The sequence below is a fragment of the Lates calcarifer genome, linkage group LG3, assembly GCF_001640805.2.
Source record: "Lates calcarifer isolate ASB-BC8 linkage group LG3, TLL_Latcal_v3, whole genome shotgun sequence".
Classification (NCBI taxonomy): domain Eukaryota; kingdom Metazoa; phylum Chordata; class Actinopteri; family Centropomidae; genus Lates; species Lates calcarifer.
In genome coordinates, this window is record NC_066835.1 from 7,045,843 (window position 1) to 7,065,025 (window position 19,183).

Sequence of the window (19,183 nt, forward strand, 5' to 3'; positions counted from 1 at the left end):
TTTCGAATATCTCTTTCACGGATGTTGAAGGGGGGCCGCACAAACAATTTGAATTTACATCTTAATAAGTACATGCAAGGTTGAGTAGGGTCAGAGCATTAAAGGAGACAAGCGTTGGGGGCTTGTTGGGCTGGTGTGGAGTGTGTGTTGGCATATTGTCAGTGGTAACTATGAGCAGAGATTTTTCTGGGCAGAGGCAAGCGAGTGGGGGTCTGTGCATCTGAAGCAAAGCCAGCTCCAGCCTCTCTGCCATGCTGAGATTAGGGAAGAAGAGGAGGCTTTCATATAACTGACTCTCCCCGTGGCATGACTGCGGAGAGGCAGGGAGAAAAAAAGAGACTGGCAGTTGGGGCTGGATGGCTGGACGGTTGGTTGGATGGTCGGATGGATGGAGAGAGGGAGGCGAGGGATTTAAGGAAATAACATGGGAACTGGTGCAGAGGAAGAAAGTGAGAGTGAGCTCTCTTTTTGTCTCTGACTGTACAAGGAGAGGTACGTATGGAGGAGTAGGAGCGTCCTCCAGGACTATGATAATAGGTTGTTGGAGAGCTGACAGACCTTGTTCTTTCCCTCCGCCTCTCCCCTATCTGTGTTCCTCTTTCTTCCCGCCTGTTTCTATCTTGCTCATTCACCCTCTCTCTCCTTCTTTCTATTTATCTAGCTCAGTTTCTATGGGATCAGCCAGCCAGAGGAGCCTTGAAGTCGGAGAGGAAAAGGAAGCAAAGCCAGGTGTGCAGGGGGAACATGATGGGCCCCGAGGTTGGGGCTGAGAGGTGAGGGACAGACACTGGAGTGTGTGACAAAAGGATGAGCTTCACTGCTAATGACTCCCACAGGGGAGACCAGCTGCTCAGTTTGCAAAAGGCTTACACACACACACACACACGCACACACATACACACACGCACCGCTACTTTGTATGGACTGACTCGGCTGTGTGATAGAGCGTGTGCGCATGGAAAACACAAACTTTACAAGACTTGGACATCAGGAAGCGCCCACACACATGAGTGCCTCTTGAAAAACCCTCCTCCCACTTCTATTTTTCACCCTCCTTCTCCCCCTCCCCCCACACTTTCATCTAAATTCATCTAATTTTCAGAAAAATCCTCCCGTCTGAGTTCACTCTGTCCTCATTTTGCACTCTGGTGTCATGAGACATGATGCAGTCTTGCTTATGAATTCAGATGTTACATTCTATCTCCTCATTGGTTTTTTGTTCGCTGCTATAAAAGGAATGTTTCGACACAATAAAGCATAATCAATAATACATTGGACAGTCATCTGCTGTGATAGCGAGAGATTTCTAACAACCTCCCCAATGCTTAGACAAAGAGAAGCTCGACTGTATGGCAATGCATGTGAGCCCTCTAGTGTTGGGCCAAGTACTAGTTTCATGTACTTGGAGGAGGATAAAATAACAGCAGCAAATGAGGGCTCAGTGCCATGGTTGTGTGCTTTTTTTTTATAACAGTTTTAACTGTGTTGGTTTGTGTGTTGTGTAGCATACCACACACATTTTAAACTGAATGGCTAAGATTCTCTTTTCCCCTAAATGTTACACTCACAATTTGCAAATTGCACTTTAATCATCCAGGCTCAAGTGTAATATTCCTGAATAAAAACCTCAAGACAAATGCCACATATTTACCTCCATTCATATAGCATTTGAAATGGGCATTTAAAATGGCATGAAGTCCTTGATGTTCAGTATACAAATTACCATTCAGGTGACATTTGCCTGTGGATTTTCACGAGAGAGAGCGAGAGAACGTCCACCGTTTTAGAAGGCATGAAAAACCTTAAAGGCCCGGACTCTATCTGGTGAATAATGTGATATTAAGTAGATGTGACATTTTAAAGAGGCTTTAAAATCCGAGCATTGATCAAATGCGGGGTGACAAGCATCATAGCTCAGTTAATGGCTTTCTCAACAAGACTTTCCAAAGGTTCACTTATGGACTGTGGGTTCGTAACTGGCACGCTGCCTTGGATTTCTCTATATCTGTATTTACATGTACAGTAAGTGGCCTTAATTTGGCTATTTATTGTCGTGTCTGTATTACATGAGCAATGGCTTAACACACTGTACAAAAATCACCCTCACCCTCACTGCCAAGGTTCAAAGTGATACATCAACAGGAAAGCTAATACCATGGCTAAATGTCCTTTTAAGTGTCTTCTCTGAGAAAACAGTTTATGATGGACCTGAATATTACTTTTTAAAAGGAAGCGCTTCTGTAAGGGGAGATGTGAAATATACTTACACGACTGACCTTGGTTCATTTTCTTTTGGAGTCCATGCTCTTTCATATATAAAACCTATTATACCGTTCTTCACATTTCAGTCTTTGCCTATACTGATCTGTTAATTAATATTCTATATGTTTTCAAGGTAATTGACATGTTTACAGTCCAATTTCCTCCAAAGAGATGATGAACTGAGAGGTATTCAATGCTTTGGGAGCCGTGTTTCCATTCTGAAGAGTGAGAGACAAAGATGCTGCCGTATTATTACGTAGGACATCTGGTGATTTTGTGCCAGACATCCCTTGTCTAAGAGGGCCCTTTGTTACGAGAGGTTCTTGCACTACAGGCGCTGGTAACTGCTGGCAGGTAGAGATACAGACAGAATTAAAGCAAAGGATTAAACAGAAGAAAAAAAGAGGCTAAAGTTCCTGCTCAACATTTGCATGCCAGTGTATATCAACAGTGTTTTTTTCTTTTAAAATTCATTTAAATGCATCTAAAAAGTTGAAATATTTACTCAAATAAACAGTTGTCACTTGTTGACACCATTCTGGTTTATGTACACTAATTACGAAGCTACTGCCACCAGCCTGTTAGCTTAGCCAGCATAAAGACTGGAATCAGGGGAAAACATCTAGCTTAGCTCTGTCGAAAGGTTAGAAAAACATGTCTATTAGCACCTCTAAAGCTCACTAATGAACAAGTTGTACATGTTTGCTAATTCTTGGATTCTTCTTGCAGTGACTTACCAGATTTGCTTTGGAAGAAGCCAGGCTAGTCATGTATTACAGTTTCCACGGCCCATGCTAAGCTAAATTTATGACCTGCCAGATGTATAGCTACCTAGCGTACAGAAAAGCAAATTCCCAAAATGTCTAACTATTCTTGCAACTTCATTTACAGTAGAAAAAGATTTATTCAGTTGCTCGGTTGTTTTGGTCTAATTCTTTAGACCTTTACTTTAGCAAAGTAACAGATTTGTGTTGAATGTTTGCTAACCCATGCATAAACTGAATGTGTTTTCTGGGTGATGCATTAGTTTAGTGAATGCATTAAAATTTCAAGAATATGAAATGCCTTAGTCCAAAATTTGGTCTGTCAGATTATCTTTTTAAATGTAACTTGTTGCTCACTGATGTCAAATAATGTTAAAATCTGCACTTCCAGTTATTCTACCATTTTTAACACTAGAGTAAGCAGAACATCTTGAGTACAACACAGGCATTTTTGCAGATATTCTGTCCTTACAAGTGTCAACGTGAATGTATGGTTTGAACAGTAGCCCGTAGCGGGAGTGAACCCACTCAAGCCTGATCATTAATCATTTTGTGTTGTGGGTATGTATAGGTGTGCATGCATATACAGTACCAGTGTGCAACAGCGTATGTTTGTATGTGTATGCACTGAGCTACAGGATGTCCTTTCTACTCTTTTTTCAGCAGTCAGTATAAATGAGTTTAAAAAACAGGGAGGTAATTGATGGATTGGACTAAAAGGTCAGATTACAAGGGCATGGTGGGACTGCACTGGAAAAAGGCTGTTTCACCTCTGAATGTCTCTGCTGCTGACATACAAATCAATCACAGTGACTGAATACTAAAAAAACATGAATGATGAATTTTGGGCTGCTATATAACATTGCTGTGGACACATATTATATTTTGCTTTAAGTTCATTTAATTTTAAGAAGCAAAGTGTAGACTTGTAGAAGATAAGTCAAATGTTGAGTCCATTATCTTTAGCGTATGTAAATAAAGATGCATATTTAGATCAAAGTGAAGCTTGGAATATTGCTTATACCTTGGAAGAGGTTATGGGAAATATTTTCTATAAACAATTATAATACTAACAACATTTTCGCTATTTATTCGATGGCATTGTGGTTCTTTGCATATTTATTTGATTTTCATGCTGTCTTGTTTCTGAAGTTGGAGGTGTTTCTTGTGGCGCTGAGAATTTTACCATGCTAACTTTATTTGTGCTGGCAACCAACTGAAGAGTTGGCCAAATGACCACAATTAGTGGCGTGTCCAGACCTCCTGTGCTGATTGGTTGGCTGGCAAATAAAACATTTTGTGTGCGCTTTATGAAAGCCTAATAAGGGACAAAGAGGGAAACAGATGAAGCAGATTGCATGAGGGAGGGTAGGATGAAATGAGAAGAAATAATCCCTAACTGTGAAATCAACCATCTTTTGATACTCTGAATTTTGAAAAGAGATGGCCCCCCTGAGCACACAATCTCCCCACCAAATGTGGAGTCTCTCACACAGGCTTCGAAAATCAGCGAACTCCATCAGCAAGCTGAGTGAGCTTGACTCTCAGCGCAGTTTGCCTGGCCAACTGCCGTGCTGTGTGAGTGTTGTCCTAGAGCTGCTGTGGGCTTATGCTGCCCACATCCCTCTCCATCGAGATGGGCCTCCTCCTCTTCGCTTCTTCGGACCACTGCTGGCAGCGGGACTGAGCACTCAGTAGTTGTAGAGAGACATAACAGGCTACAATTCCCCAACTCCCACCAGGAAAGTCACTCTAAGATTAACGAGTGTTGTGATGTCTGCTGGCTACATGCTTGGCCATCAAAAATTTGGACCAATGGATGTGAGATAACTTCAAGGGATGCGGGGGGGGGGTTCGAAGTTTTTGGACAGAGTTTTTTTCAAGCTGTGTCTACAAAAAACATCACTATATGGATATCACTGAAGAAAGTGCTCTGTATTCATTTGATTTATATAAAACATGAAAACCTATGTATGCTCTATCCCAGGACATGCAGCAGAAACCTAACACAGGCTGGATAGGGTACAGAAATAATGAGCAGATGGAGTGTGCTGGAATACAAGACTGCCACAGTTCAGGGTTGCTGGTTTATTTTCTTTTCCTGAGACAATTTTGTAGTACCAAATTCCATTCTTTTTTCCCTTAGGCTTCTTATGAAAGCTGCCTCATTAGGCATGTAGACAAAAGAAACACATCATTTTGTCAGGAAGTCACCCGGACAGACAGACAAGTCTGTGGCAGGAAATGAAATAAATAAGGAAGGAGTGGCAGGAGTGAGTGGCTGGGTTGACATTTACTGTGATTAGCGTTTGTAGTGGTGAATGCATTTTCTGTCATCCTCTCACTCACCATCTTTGTTTCGTCCTCCACCGCGACCCCTCACGTTCAACTTTCCCTGCTGCATGCAGATGTCCATGACCTTTAGCGTCTTTCCATAAATTGTAATAACAGAAAAAGGGGAAATGAATTCGCATGCACAGGTGCAGAACCAAACAGTGCAACTGGAGAGGACACTGGAGCCAGGTGGCATCATTTCTAAATAAAAAAGTAGAGGTAAGTAGAGGTAGAATTTTTTCTCAGAATGTAAAAATTTCTCTCAGGTGTGTGAACTTCATAAATTCTACTAAATGTAGAGTCATGAATATGAATACACACCCAAATCTCCATAATGAGGATGTCTACCTAATTCATGTAAATGTGTGTTTCTGCATTTTTACACGAATGCACCCTCTCCCACACCTGCTTGTGGCATGTCTGCAGATTTGCAACACACTGCGCCCATTTTCGGTCTCCTCCAGCCACATCCAGAGTTCCCCTCCATCAAGGGCATAATGGTGCGATCTGTCGGCTGATAATGGTGGTGTGATCCACAGGTCGGCCGGCCCGGCGCCAGAGCAGAACAGCCTCTCTCATGGCCCATTACAGTCTGCTTAATGACCACGCTGATGACCCAAACTCTGTGGCAGGCTGTCCTCACTCTGCCTGTTTAAAACAACATTTCTCTCCCCTCGCCAAGGTTCAGTCTCTTTGGCAGCTGACTACAAAATGGTGGATTTAGTTTGTCTGTGGTTTTGGTGGTTGGCACCGCTTTCTATTGTCCAACCAGAAAATTAAAGCATTAGAAGATATTCCATTAATTGTGGCTATGTCTTTCCTGAAAAAGTGTAGTGTAGGACATTGAGTATTGGCTGAATATTGATAATGAAAAATGAAAAATAATGGAAATTAGTAAAATAAAGCATAGTAATATTTAAAGGTACTATATGTACATTTTTGCTATTGCTGTATAGTCAATGTTAGCACTGACTGCGTTTACAAAGTAAGAAGTAAGGATATGCCCTCTAGGTAGCGCTACTGCCTAGCTCCCATTTTGGACTGAAGGCAGACTGGAGGCTACACTATCGCACAATGGTATAAGATGGGACAGGCCAGGGTTAGCTGGTTAGCATGCTAACTTCACTGCCATTGCTTTCCACCGCTGGAGACAGCTCTTGGTGAGTAAAGGAACAAAGTTTGATGCTGAACTCACTTTCCTCTGAGTAAACAATGCTAGGCAATGTAGCGTTAGCAAAACTTTACATATGGTACCTTTAATCAAATGGGTATAATGTAATAGAATAAGTAATACGATGCGATCCAGCTTACTTTCATGAGAAATGTCAAAATTGTTTCATGAAATATAATGAAACTTTCATTTGCTTAATGGAAACAAAAATAACACAAAATCCATTCAAAAAGTATGGAAATGTAAACACACTGGGTAAGGCTGTAATTCAAAACTAGAAGTTGTGCCTGTTGCTACTGGATCAGAGCATTGCTCAATAAGGTTCTAAGAAAACAAATGTGAGGATAGCAGCTTTGTTCTCCGGCAAATGTGTATGTGTGTTTGGAGTTGCAAGAGTTAACCCGTGTTGGTGAAGCTGTATTTTGTTGGATTCACTTACGTGATCTCTGTGCTGCTGCCATATTTTTAGTAAGTATCCTATCACTGCTCCAAAAGTTAAGCAACTTTCCACAGACATGAAGAAATAAAGTAGACAGAGTTGCATGTTAGTAAAGAGCATGAGCTACACTTGGGGAAAGTGTCATGAAAAATGAGAAAGTAGTGACTCAATGAAAAACAAGCCTTACCATAATTAACTCTCCCTAGCTGCTATATTAGTGAGTGATATATTACTAGCCTAATACCATTTTTAATATTAATGTTTTATCATTAATAGCAAATAACATCTCAGCTTGGATCAAATAGTTAAAGTCACTATTGCTGATATGTGATGTAGCACATTCAGCACAGATTGCTCTGATAATACAGGGTCAGCATGTCCCTGGGTGAACGAGTAGGTGCTGATAACAAGCCTTGATTTTTAAAGCCCCATAATTAAACATCTGGCAAAACAGCCCCTATAACCCTCAGTCTATACACACACACACACACACATAGCCACTTTCACACTCATATGCTCACTGTCACTACCACCGTTGCTGCACTGTTTTGATGTACCAGAGACTTATTATGCATGTATGTGTCTGTGTGCTAAGGGAGGACTGTAGCGAGTGATCTGATGACTCTTTTGCCAGAGGTGGCTTCACACCGTAAAAGCAGCAATCAACAAAGATGCACAAATGTATTAATGTATGCCTGATGGATGCTTGAATTACACATTAATACTGTACATGCATCTCCAGGCTTTGGCACACAAACTCACACACACACACACACACACATACCATATACACAGATAGACACAGGAAAAAGTAGTCTCTGTGCACAATCTTCATATCTGTTCAAGCAATTGCGTTTCAGACATGTTGAGAGCAGAATGATATTCAGTAATTATATCCAGCCTGTGGGGCTGAGCAAGGCACAAAGGATGTTCATGTTCTTTTACACACAATATCCACCATGGAATTCTGCCTCGTGTCACATTTCAAACTCAGAAGTCTTAATTTGCAGCCTTGGACCATTAAACAAGTGACGCACAGTGTCCAGAGTATTAGAATGACTCCTTTCTTTACCACAATAAGTGATAACGTAAATGAGCCATGGATGCGCATATTTGCTCAACATTTAATAAGAATCTCCTATGTGTACTTAACATGGTGGCTCTTGTTTGTGGTGTATTTGGACCAGAAAGAAAAAAAAACTGTGGTAATTATTTTTGCCAGTCTTGGAGGACTCTCCTTGTCTAACTAAAAGTTTTTTGATGGATACAACAGTGGAGGAATCCTCAGACATGAATTTAATTTTTTGCTCTTTCTCTGCCATTTCCAATTTTCCTCACTCTGTATCTCTCTGTCCCTCCCTCTCTCATTCCTGGGCTGTTATGATATGCGGCCATGTTGTACAGTGACTGGAAATGACTGATGATCTCTCTGAATGAGTAATACAATCAGAGCCATGGGGCATTGGAGTGGGGAGAGAGAGAGAGAGAGAGGAGGAATAGATCAGCTGGAGATATGGGACTGAATCTGGGTATCTTAATTTAGTGGGCCATAATTAAAAATCTGTTTGCCAGTTTTCCCTCTCCCTGCTCTACAGTCCCACCTCCCCTTGACAATTAAAGATTTAATCACCATCTGCAAAAAGGGGCTGTTAAAGTATGTCTGACCCAAAACTCAAAATGCAAGATGATGCTGTTGAGGGACAACAAGAGAGAACTTGGACACTGTTATTTGCTGTCCATTTTCATCCAAGTATGAATCTGTTTACCGACAAAATTACTGATATAATGAGCCACTGGAAGTAGGCACTTGTGGCAGTGCTTGCTTTTTGTATCTTAATTTTGTTACTTGCCAAAAACAGAAGAATCAGATCTGAGCTTTTAGCTGACTTTCCTGGAAAACACAAGCGTAAATATCTTGTTGCAACATTTAGGAAATAAGATGTAACAAATATACCATGGGTTAGGTTAGAAAAAAGCCTAAAATCATTCTAAATTTAAATTCTGCAGGAGCACATTTTGTCTGTCCAACAGACCAATCTGTACACAAGCTCAAACAACTAGAATATCAAATGCACTTCTGTAGTGTGTGTTGGGAACACTGTGTTCCACATCCAGCTCCAACTCGTTTTCTTTTTTTCTCTCTCTCTCTCTTTCTGAATGCATCTAGAGACTGACAGCAAACCTTGAAACATAACATCACACAAACACAGCATTTCCTCTCTAAAGTTTTCAACTCCCAGAGTATTCATGCAGACAATAATCATTTCTCTGGACTGTAGCCCTCCCATAACAAAAAAGTAAAGCATTTTTATTTGTGGAATGGAGAGGGGAAAAAAGGTAATTCTGTCAGTCAGACTCTTGCAATCTCATGTGCTTGTTTCAGTGTGATCAGCCTCCTGGAGTGTGAACTGTACTTGCTACTGTTATTGAGTCTATCGTTCTGATCTTTCTCACCAGTTACTGTAAAGAGGAAATTGTTCTTTTGGATAACCATATTCAAGAACCCAGAGGAAATCATTTTAGGTGATGTTTGTATTCAAAATGAAATGTTACTCTTAATGATTCATTGGCGTTCATTGCTGGTGTGTGACTGCTTAGCAACCCTACAGAAGATAAAGGAACTGGAAATCTAAGATATTGCAAGGTCAAGTGCTTTACAATCAAGCTTCTTCACTTTTAAAGTAGGCAGCACTGTGATTTTAGCAAAAAATAATCTGGGGCATTTGAGATTTGGATTTTCTCAGCTGGGCTCTAGTAAGATAGCTTTCTTGATTCGGCAGAAGAAGCCTAGCCTTAAGTCTACCCAGAATGATTTGATTCCTTTATCCACCTTTATAAAATGAGGATCAGCAAAGAAACAAGTTTTATTTCCAAAGACAGACACTGGATTTGCTATTGATCCAAAGTGATGCCGTAGGGGTTTGCAACTTTTTTGTTTCACCTATATTTTCTGTCTTTTTTGCATGTCTCCTCTGTGTTTGTGTGTTTGATCAGTGGATTGATTTTTTGCCACAGCAGTGACACACAGTAGCTTGGCCCAGACTGTAATTCTCTGCTACTCACTACTCCACTATACTCTCCAAACTGTTAGATGGATTACACAGACATTCATTGCTGTGAAAGGATGAATCCTCCTGATAGCAGACTATTTTTTGATCAAATATCTCAACAGCTGAATGGGCTGCCATGACATTTTGTACAGATATTCACGGTGCCCAGAGGATGAATCCTAACAACTTTTGTCATTCCCTGACTTTTCCTCTAGCACCACCAGGACGTTAATAATTTTGGGTTTTAGTGAACTCAAAGGAACAGTATGTGATTAGCAGAAATGGAAAATAGTATTCATAATTAGGTTTTTATGAGTGTATAATCACCTGTAACTATGAATCACTGTATTTTCATTAGTTTAGAATGAGCCCCTCATATCTTCATAAGGAGTGGGTCCTCTACCATGTTGTGCTGTCCATGTTTCTACAGTAGCCCCAAATAGACAAACCAAACACTGACTTTAGAGGGGACCTTTTGCATTTTTAATCTGCAATCTCACCACTAGATGCCAATAAATCCTACACACTGGTCCTTCAACAGCTAGTGGATAGATTGCATGATATTGATACAGATGTTCGTGCACTCTCAGGATGAATTTCGATAAATTTGATAAGCTCTTCACTTTTCCTCTAGCACCACCATCAGGGCAAAATTTTATTGATCTAATACTTGGGTTTGTGACTAAATACCTGCAAACAAATGACATTCCCAACACCCTCAGCTGTACTTTTGTGTATATTTGTGCTAGGTGATAAATAGCAAGTGTTAGTACAACATGGTAAATACATGGTGAACATGGTAAACACTGTACCTGCTAAACATCAGCATATCAGCATTGTCACTGAGGTGTTAGCATACTGACATTAGTATTTAGCTTGAAGTGCTGCTGTGCTCAGAGCCACTGGCATGGTTGTAGCCACTTTAATACTCTAATTTACGCTCAGAGGGAGACTATACACAAGTCATTATTATTCTTGTCATTTTGAGAATCATACATGTTCATGAAAAACTGAAGAGGCCAGCCTGCTGTGGGTCTTCGTCTGCCGGCTTTGTAAGGCCCTCCACATTTGCTGCGATGCAAAACATCTTTTGAACTCATACAGTACAAGGTCAGGCATGATTCTACACCAGTGCACTCGCAGGAGGGTATCTGCAAGTTGGCCAAGAGGCTTTCTGGAATCTACTGGACACACTGCTCTTCACAAAACAGACACTAATTAAGACAGAGACTTGGCTCAGTGTGGCACTGTGAGGCAAAATAAGCCACATTCTTCATCGAGCTGGACAAGGAATGATGAAAATCATCTAGGAAATAACAGAATGTACTTTTGTATTTTTTATTGCGGCAATTTGAAGAAATCAATAGGGACATTCAATATTTGCTCAGACCTCCTATTTTTGTGCTTTAATTCCAGGACAAACTAAATCCCCCTGTAAAAGATGACTTTATCTCAGACTTACCACAGTATGTAATTAAGTCACAAAGCAGAACTGTCTGGAGTTATCTATGGGGAGAAGGTGGGCAGGGAAACTTTGAGACGGTGACATATCATGAATTACAACTCAGTCTATTTCCTGGCCAACTCTTATCGGGTTCAGAGACCTGTTCTTAAGGGGAGTTTTAGTTTTGTGTATCAGGCCAGTGCTTAATGGAATTGATGGCTCTGTATCAACTTTTGGCCCGACGAGGGGGGGGGGGAATCAGGGCTGCTTGGACTCAGAGGAGCTGTGCCAAAAAAAAAAAAAAAAAACACAGAAAGTATCCTCAGCCACTTTGACCGAGCTTGCTGATATTAGTTTTGGAGTTAAGTACCTAAATTATGTGCTTTATGACCGTTGGACAGATCATTTTTCCGGAACATTACTGTTTTGTTTCTAACATGTTGGCTGTTGGGAGATTGCTACCTCTTGAGCAGTGGCCATAACAGCCACGGAGGAAAGATAAATAGAGAAATGAGATGATGAAAAGGATCGATGTGGCCGTGGATGCAGGGATAAAATATAAGAGACACCGAGAGGGTACATAAGTTCAAAGGCCCATGTTGTCAGCTGCGTTGACCCGCTGACTTCTCTTGCAGGGAGCTAACAAGGCAGCGTCGCTTTTAGCCCAGTGCCCAGAGCAGGAGGAGGTCAGAGGGGGTGAGGAGAGGCAAATTATATCCCCGATCTAGCCACAGACCGGGGTCCTTCTGATGCCTTGCATAAAACTCTCATAAATGTTTGATTTTGTTCCCTGGGAAGCACAGCATGAAAAACAAGTCTCATCACACTGAGTAAGCCTCGCCTATGCTGAGAGCCTCAGGATTGGCTTCCAGTAGCACACTGTTGACAAGAATGAATGAGGAGCCATCAGGAAACAATGAAGAATGATGGAAAGGAGGTTTTTTCTTGAATGTGTTTAAGACAATATGAGTCTGGAAGTAAAGTAATTACATTCATGAAACAAACTGGTGCAGCTGAGGAGGTTTACTTTTTGCCCTGACAGAATACCTAGCTCCAGGTAGTAGTCAGTTTCTTTTTTTCTTTGTGTTATATAGTAACACTTCTCTCTCTTCTCTAAGTAGCCATTATCGACACGTGTAATTCTGCTTTAACAAGATAAAAGCTTTTGCCACGGGGCATCAAATTCGTGCCAGCTGACTTAAAATGTGTTTAAAAAAGTGTGCGTCACCAACTTTGTATAGAGTCCAAGGATAACAAATATTCAGACCAGATTGAGCTCAGAACTAGGGCATGGATAGGCTTTACAAAACTGAAAAAGTGCAGTGCAGCAATGAGAAAAAAAATATTTAAAGGAGAGATGGATCAGTTATACATCACAGATTAAATATTTCACTGTATCTAGAGGAGAGGACATTTCATTTTGTAGTTGATCTAACCTGAAGAAAAAACACAGCATATGTTTTTTTCTCATTTCATTTGACTTTCTTGCAGTATCTATGCACAAAGCATCCAAACAATGCACACAGTCCACAAATTCACTTCTTTGTCTGTCTCAAATTACTTTGATAGATCTGCCTGTCTAGCAGCTAGGTATTGGAAGAAAAAGTTCAATAAGTCCAACATTTTCCATACTTTTGCTCCACACAAAAACACAGTAAACTGTGAAATCTGAAAAGCACTTGCCCTCACCCCCGCCACTGAGATCCAGCAGCTCAGTCCCCCAGCAGTGGTGCTTCTGGCAGGGTAATGCAGGTCTACACTTAAGACATGGCTCCAAATCCGAAAGAATGCCAATTGATCAATACATAAAATGAGCTGGAAAGGTCAAATGCACACACAGTTGAGACAAAAGTGAACGGATTTATAAGCACATTAGCATTATTGATATGTTGGCTAGCTGGTACAATTAAATGTAACTTGAGCACCCGATTAGTAAGTCTAACTCTTTATTATCTACTAACTTTAGATAATTGCCTTGCACTAAAAATGGAAACACTTATTTGTTACAACAACAGAATGATGCACTTGAAGTTATTATACTTGTCACTAAAACAGCTGTTAAGATTGCTACACAGTTTATTCTGTCCTAATTAGATTGTGGTGTTTATTAACAAAACTGTGCTTGTGAATAAAACCTGATAACAAACACATTTTGTGATCAGAAAACTAATTTGTCAAAACTAAAACACAAACATGTTAATTGAAAAGTATCCAAAAAAAAAAAAAAAAACAACCCAAACAATTAAAAATGCAGTCTGTGTGGTATCTGTCTGAGTGGTACAACCCACTGCTGTGATGAGGTTTAGGTGTGTGTGTTGTGTGTGAGCCCGAACAACAAAAGATGTATGATGATCACCACTGGCTGCTACTGACCTTAAACCCAGACTGAGCTTCTGCTGAAACTCTCTCCCTCATTGTCAGCGCCTACGTTCCCACGTCCATTTGTCTAACCTCTCTAAGGAGCACCTCCATTAACACTGGTGTTGGCCTCTTACATTATTTTCTTCTCCCTCTTCATAGACTCTAACAACATGGGAAAGTTTACAAAGCCATTTAGAGGAAAACAGAAAAAAAAAACAGAACAAAACCTTTGAACAAAACTAGCGCATTTACGTAGAATTAATGAATCAGTTAGAAAAGTTCAACACCTTGAAAGTTAAATAATGTAACATGCACACACAAACACCCACTTGTGGATATTTTGCAAAATGCTTGCAGAGTAGACAGTCTATTATTTTATAACAACATGGGCTTACTTTTGTAGATGCCTTAATACCAGTCAGTTCAACAGGACAAGTATTCTGGGTTAACTAGAGCCAAGCTCCCAAAAATGTGGCACAGGTCAAAAAAACACTGCCTTTATCTAGTTCTCTATAGCGTGCCATTGGCTGATGCAAAGCCCTGATGTAAGCCTGTTACATTTGAAAGGTGTCTATTTAGCACTAGACTCTCAAATCTTTGCATATTCTCAGTATTTGTATCCCCACCAAAAAAAAACCCTAAAGAAAGAAAAACCCTAGAGAAAGAAAAAATGATGGATGTAAAACTAAATACTGATGTTATAATAGAATCAACTCAAGCTGAGTACACTTACTCTAAAGTGGTGAGTTGTATTGTAAAGCCTTTTTTTGTGGCCAAGTATCTTGCCAAGCAGCACTAACCCCAAAGGAAGAGATGAATTTTTGTCAAGTCTCCCCATATAATGTTCACGATAGGCCAAGTGAAAGAGGTGAGCGAGCAGTGCAGTAGCAGTGTAGTCAACAGTGTAACGTGTCAAATGGACAAGGATTGCTTTTGTTTGGCAGCCCTAAGGCATGGCTGCCGGGCCTGAGTTGAGTGTGTCATACTTGGATTCCACTGAAATTGAGAATCGTACGTGCGCTTGGAGTCACATAGAGCTGTGTCTATTAGTTAAGTGCTGAATAATAATGATCCATACTATTCAGATAGAAACCATATCTTTTTTTCTCATATTTATACAGTACCTATAGCCATGCTAGAGGCATGGCTCGAGGGTTTGTGCAATGTTGGTCTGTCAGCTGGTCAGTCAGTCAGTTGGTTGATCGGTTGGTCCATCATTTAAGTCCAGACTGAAATGTCTCAACAAGTATTTGAGGATGAATCCTACTGGACTTTGGTGATCCAATGACCTTTCTCCTAGCACCACCATGAGGTTGACATTTATGGATTTGAGTAAGATGGCTCCACAACTTTTGGACTGATTTCTAATACATCTTGTACACTTAAATGTTCCTCTCAGGATGAATTCTAAGAATTTTGGTGATCTCTTAACCTTTCATCTAGCGCCATCGTCAGGTCAAAAATGTAAATACTGTGGTCTATGGTTTATTAGCATTTAGGTTAAAGCACTGCTGTGGCTAATTACAGCCTCGCAGAACTCACAGACTCTTGGTATTGTTCAAATTATCTCTTTTTAAGTTTTGCTCTCGCTATACAGCCATGTTAGCATTAATAGCTCTTTACTTACCAGTCTAGAGGAAACACTGCAAGTTAGCATCAAACTTAATTCCTTTACCTGCCAAGAACTGTCTCCAGCAATAGTGGAAAGCAAGGTTTTTCTTCTATTTCTATTACTACTTTTCTTCAGCTGAACCTAGCATGCTAATCAGTTAAATTCAACTTAAGAAAAGTCTTGTCTCAGTCTCGTCACTTTCCGACAGACTGCCCTGAGGATGTAGTGTTGCTCAAGGGGCGTACTCTAACTTCTTGTATTGTAAATTCAACAACAGCTGAATCCCCTGGCAAATGATCATCACCACCACCATCCGCTCCCAGCAAGAAACCACATTTGGCGGTGGAGGGAAACTTACAAGTAGCCCCTCTAACACTGAGTGAGCAACTGTTTCTGTTTATTTGCCAACTGGAGTGTACATGCCCTCAGACATCAGGCCAGTAGCTAAACTGGATTCTGAGATTTTTCTAGGTTAGATTTTTCACCTTTTAAACTTCTTCACAATGACATTTTGAGTGTATTAGATAAACAGGAGACACTGTCTTTCTTCCTCTCTCTCTCTATCTCTTTCCAAGGCTCAAGTGGAAAAACTGGTTCAAACCTAACAGTAGTTGGGTGTCCTGTCACACAACAACATAGAGCAAGGGTCTGATCAGCTTTCACACAGGGAGCTCAGCAGCACCACAGGGTTGGTGCTGCCATCTTAGAGCAGAGGTGTGATGCCAAGACCTGATTTGGCAGACAGACTGATGCCCTGAGTATACAGAGTTGTTGCTCTGTGTTTTTTTTTTTTTTTTTTTTTTTTTGCTGTTGACTCCCATCTCATTTCTTGTTTCAGGCAAACAATGGAACTTGGCAGCGTGGGCGCATGAACCTGCAAATGATATCTACCGGGGTTTGGACTGGAATATTGTCAATCAGTGAGCAAGAAGAGGAGCATGGGATGTTGTGTGTGTGTATGTGTTTGTACAGTACACGTCTTCATGTCTGTGCTCGTGTCTTGATATGTAATATACAGTACACATAGGGTGTATACTATTAATGTCTTTGCTTGTGTATGTTGATATATAAAATATGCACAGGCTGTATGCAACTGTCAAGCGCAAAAAACTGTATGGATACTGTATAGTTGTGACGTTCCTCACTGCAATATTTACTTAGGAGAGTAAAACATTTATATGAAGCCTCTCAATGAGGAGCCAGAGAGGAAAAGCAAGAGAGAACAAGCAGAGAGGGAGAATATGGGCATCCTGACCTGCAATGAACTGTTACCTCCTGTTGAGCTTTCATTTCATGGTTAAATGTGGAGTTAATAGCTGGTCTTACATGGTGGTGGCTTCAGTGTCTCTTGACTCAAGCCTCCATTAGTCCCTGTGGCTTAAAAAAAAGAATACAGCCTTCTCCAAACAGCAGAGCAAACAACAACCCACTTGTTTAGAGGTTAGGTTTAGTACACCCACTACAAAATGAAGTGAAACTCAAAACAAACCCAAAATAAGCTGTGTGTTTAAAAAAAAAATAAGACAACTGATTTGTGCTAGTATGTAATACTATGATCAAGAAGCAGCTCTTTCTACACTAGACATCCTCTGTGCTTTGAAAACGTCAGCAATCTTTAATTTTACTAAAAAATTAAAGTAAAAATTACTTTTAACTGCAAAGGAGAAAATGCTGAAATGCTTTATTTTGCTATATAAAAATACAGTAAACGAGTACACAAAGATGATGTAAAAGAAAATGCTGAGAGTGGCACTCACATAGTTCAACTTTAGGGAGAATTCTCAAATCTATGCTTCAAAAACATGATCACTGAAGTACATTGAATAAAATATCGAGTTGATTTTATAGGTCTACATGAGTGTTAAACTAAGAACCCGACCTGTACCTGCTTCTTTAAAGGAATAGTTTGACATTTTGTGAGGTATCCTTAGATGAGAAGATCGATACCACTACCTGTCCATTACATATTAGGCTACAGCCTGCAGCTGGTTAGCTTAGCTCAATGAAAAGACTAGAAATACTTGGAAACACTTAGCCTGGCTCTTCCAAAAGGTGATATAATCCTTCTACCAGTATCTTTAAAGCTCACTAAATAACATGCTATATCTTGCATGTTTAAACAGTACAAAGGCAGATTTGTCGTCTGGTTAACACTGTTTCAAGTGTTTGAGCAAAGCTATTTTAGTTGGCTACTGTTTGTAACCTTATATTTAACAGATGCTTATGAGAATAATATCGATTCTATCATCTCACTTTTTGCTAGACAGCATATTTCATCAGATATCAAACCATCAGTTTAAAAGGAAAGTCCACTTGGAGTCCAACTGCATATGTGGAAAGAAAGTTGTTAAAGCCTTTTGTGGCTGTCTGAGCTGCTTGTGTTGCTACTAGTATAAAGCAGCATAACACACTTTAAACTCTGGCTGTTGGTGGTTGAGTGGCAGTTTCTTTAGACAAGGAATAGGAATGTGTGGAACAAAAAAGACAGTGGTTCTGCTTCTGCCGCAATGATTTTGATGATTTTAAAAAAAAAACTTTCATGAGTCTGTATCAAAGAAGTGCAATGCTAAATCACCTGCCTTGGGCTAAATCATACTAATAGTTTTAGACCCTGACTCTGACCTCCCCTGATGCTTTAATTCAGTTACAACTTCTTCTTGCTTGACTTGGACACACATAGATGGTTGCTTAAAATGAATAATCTAATATCTTATAACATCTCAAGTTGTCTCATATCTTAGGGCTGCACAGGATAAGGTGTGGCACTCCACCAGCACAAATGGCTTATAATAGCTAATAAGCCATTCCTTTTTTCCATATGTGATTTGTGGCAATAATGCAAACTGCAGACAATGATCAGCACATGGTACCACAGCATCTCATAATACTAAACCATCTGCTCTACCTGTTTGTCAATATCAACTCATCTTTGCCTTTTCCCAATATGGCAACTCAGAACTTTTTTCCCCATCTCAACTTTACAGGTGAAACTGACAGAAATCAGAACAATATGGACAGACAACATAGTGGGTCATACCAGGACAAGAAGAATACCCCAAATCACTGCTGTTCCATTGAAATGTTCCACTTTAGTAAGTCTATTTTATCCTTTACTGACTGTTAGCTCGCCGGGCTCATGTTATTCATCACTCTCACTTTCTGTTTCCCTGCCTTTGCATTACAGGACTAATGTGCAACACATGGAAGTAGGTGAACTTGACAAGAGCCAAAAGCTATACGCAACAACAACATCGCCTGTACCCAGTCTGAAGCCTGACTCTTGTGTGGACATTTAGAAACCTACAGTATGTTCCACAATTTGTACAACTCCAATTAAAGCACTGGTTTTGCTTTCATCACATTGCTCTTACCTCATACATCCACCAATGGTAAAGGGAATACTTGGTGAGCACTTTGAGCCTCCCCACTGTGAATCCCATAATCACTCACCATATACTGTAGTCACCCCTAGGTACAGCAGATGTGTCTGCTTTTTAAGAGTAACCCTAAAAGATTTATTCTAATGATTTTCATCTGTGAAGAGGGTAGAGGTTTGGCATGAGAATGAGCAGTGAATTTGCAGTTTTTGAGCAGAAATATCCATTATGGATACATCTGATTTGGAGAAAATGGAATATGTTCTGTATCTAGGAAGCACACATATGAACCAGACAATGGCAGTGGAAAGAAAAAGTCGAAAACAATGTGATAAGGGCATAGACAGAGGCAGTGAAAGCCAGGGGCAA

At 40.3% G+C, this 19,183-nt stretch overlaps 1 long non-coding RNA gene across 2 annotated transcripts; it reads left to right on the plus strand.

Moving 5' to 3' along the window:
* Window positions 1-393: 393 nt before the first annotated feature.
* Window positions 394-18,791, plus strand: LOC127143678 (uncharacterized). 2 transcript variants are annotated; one of them, XR_007815249.1, is made up of 5 exons: window positions 394-492; window positions 662-773; window positions 16,276-16,393; window positions 18,422-18,529; window positions 18,622-18,791. It is a non-coding gene; the product is annotated as an uncharacterized LOC127143678 (long non-coding RNA). The 2 variants fall into 2 exon arrangements; XR_007815250.1 differs by having other exon boundaries at window positions 16,276-16,357.
* The last annotated feature ends 392 nt before the right edge of the window (window positions 18,792-19,183 follow it).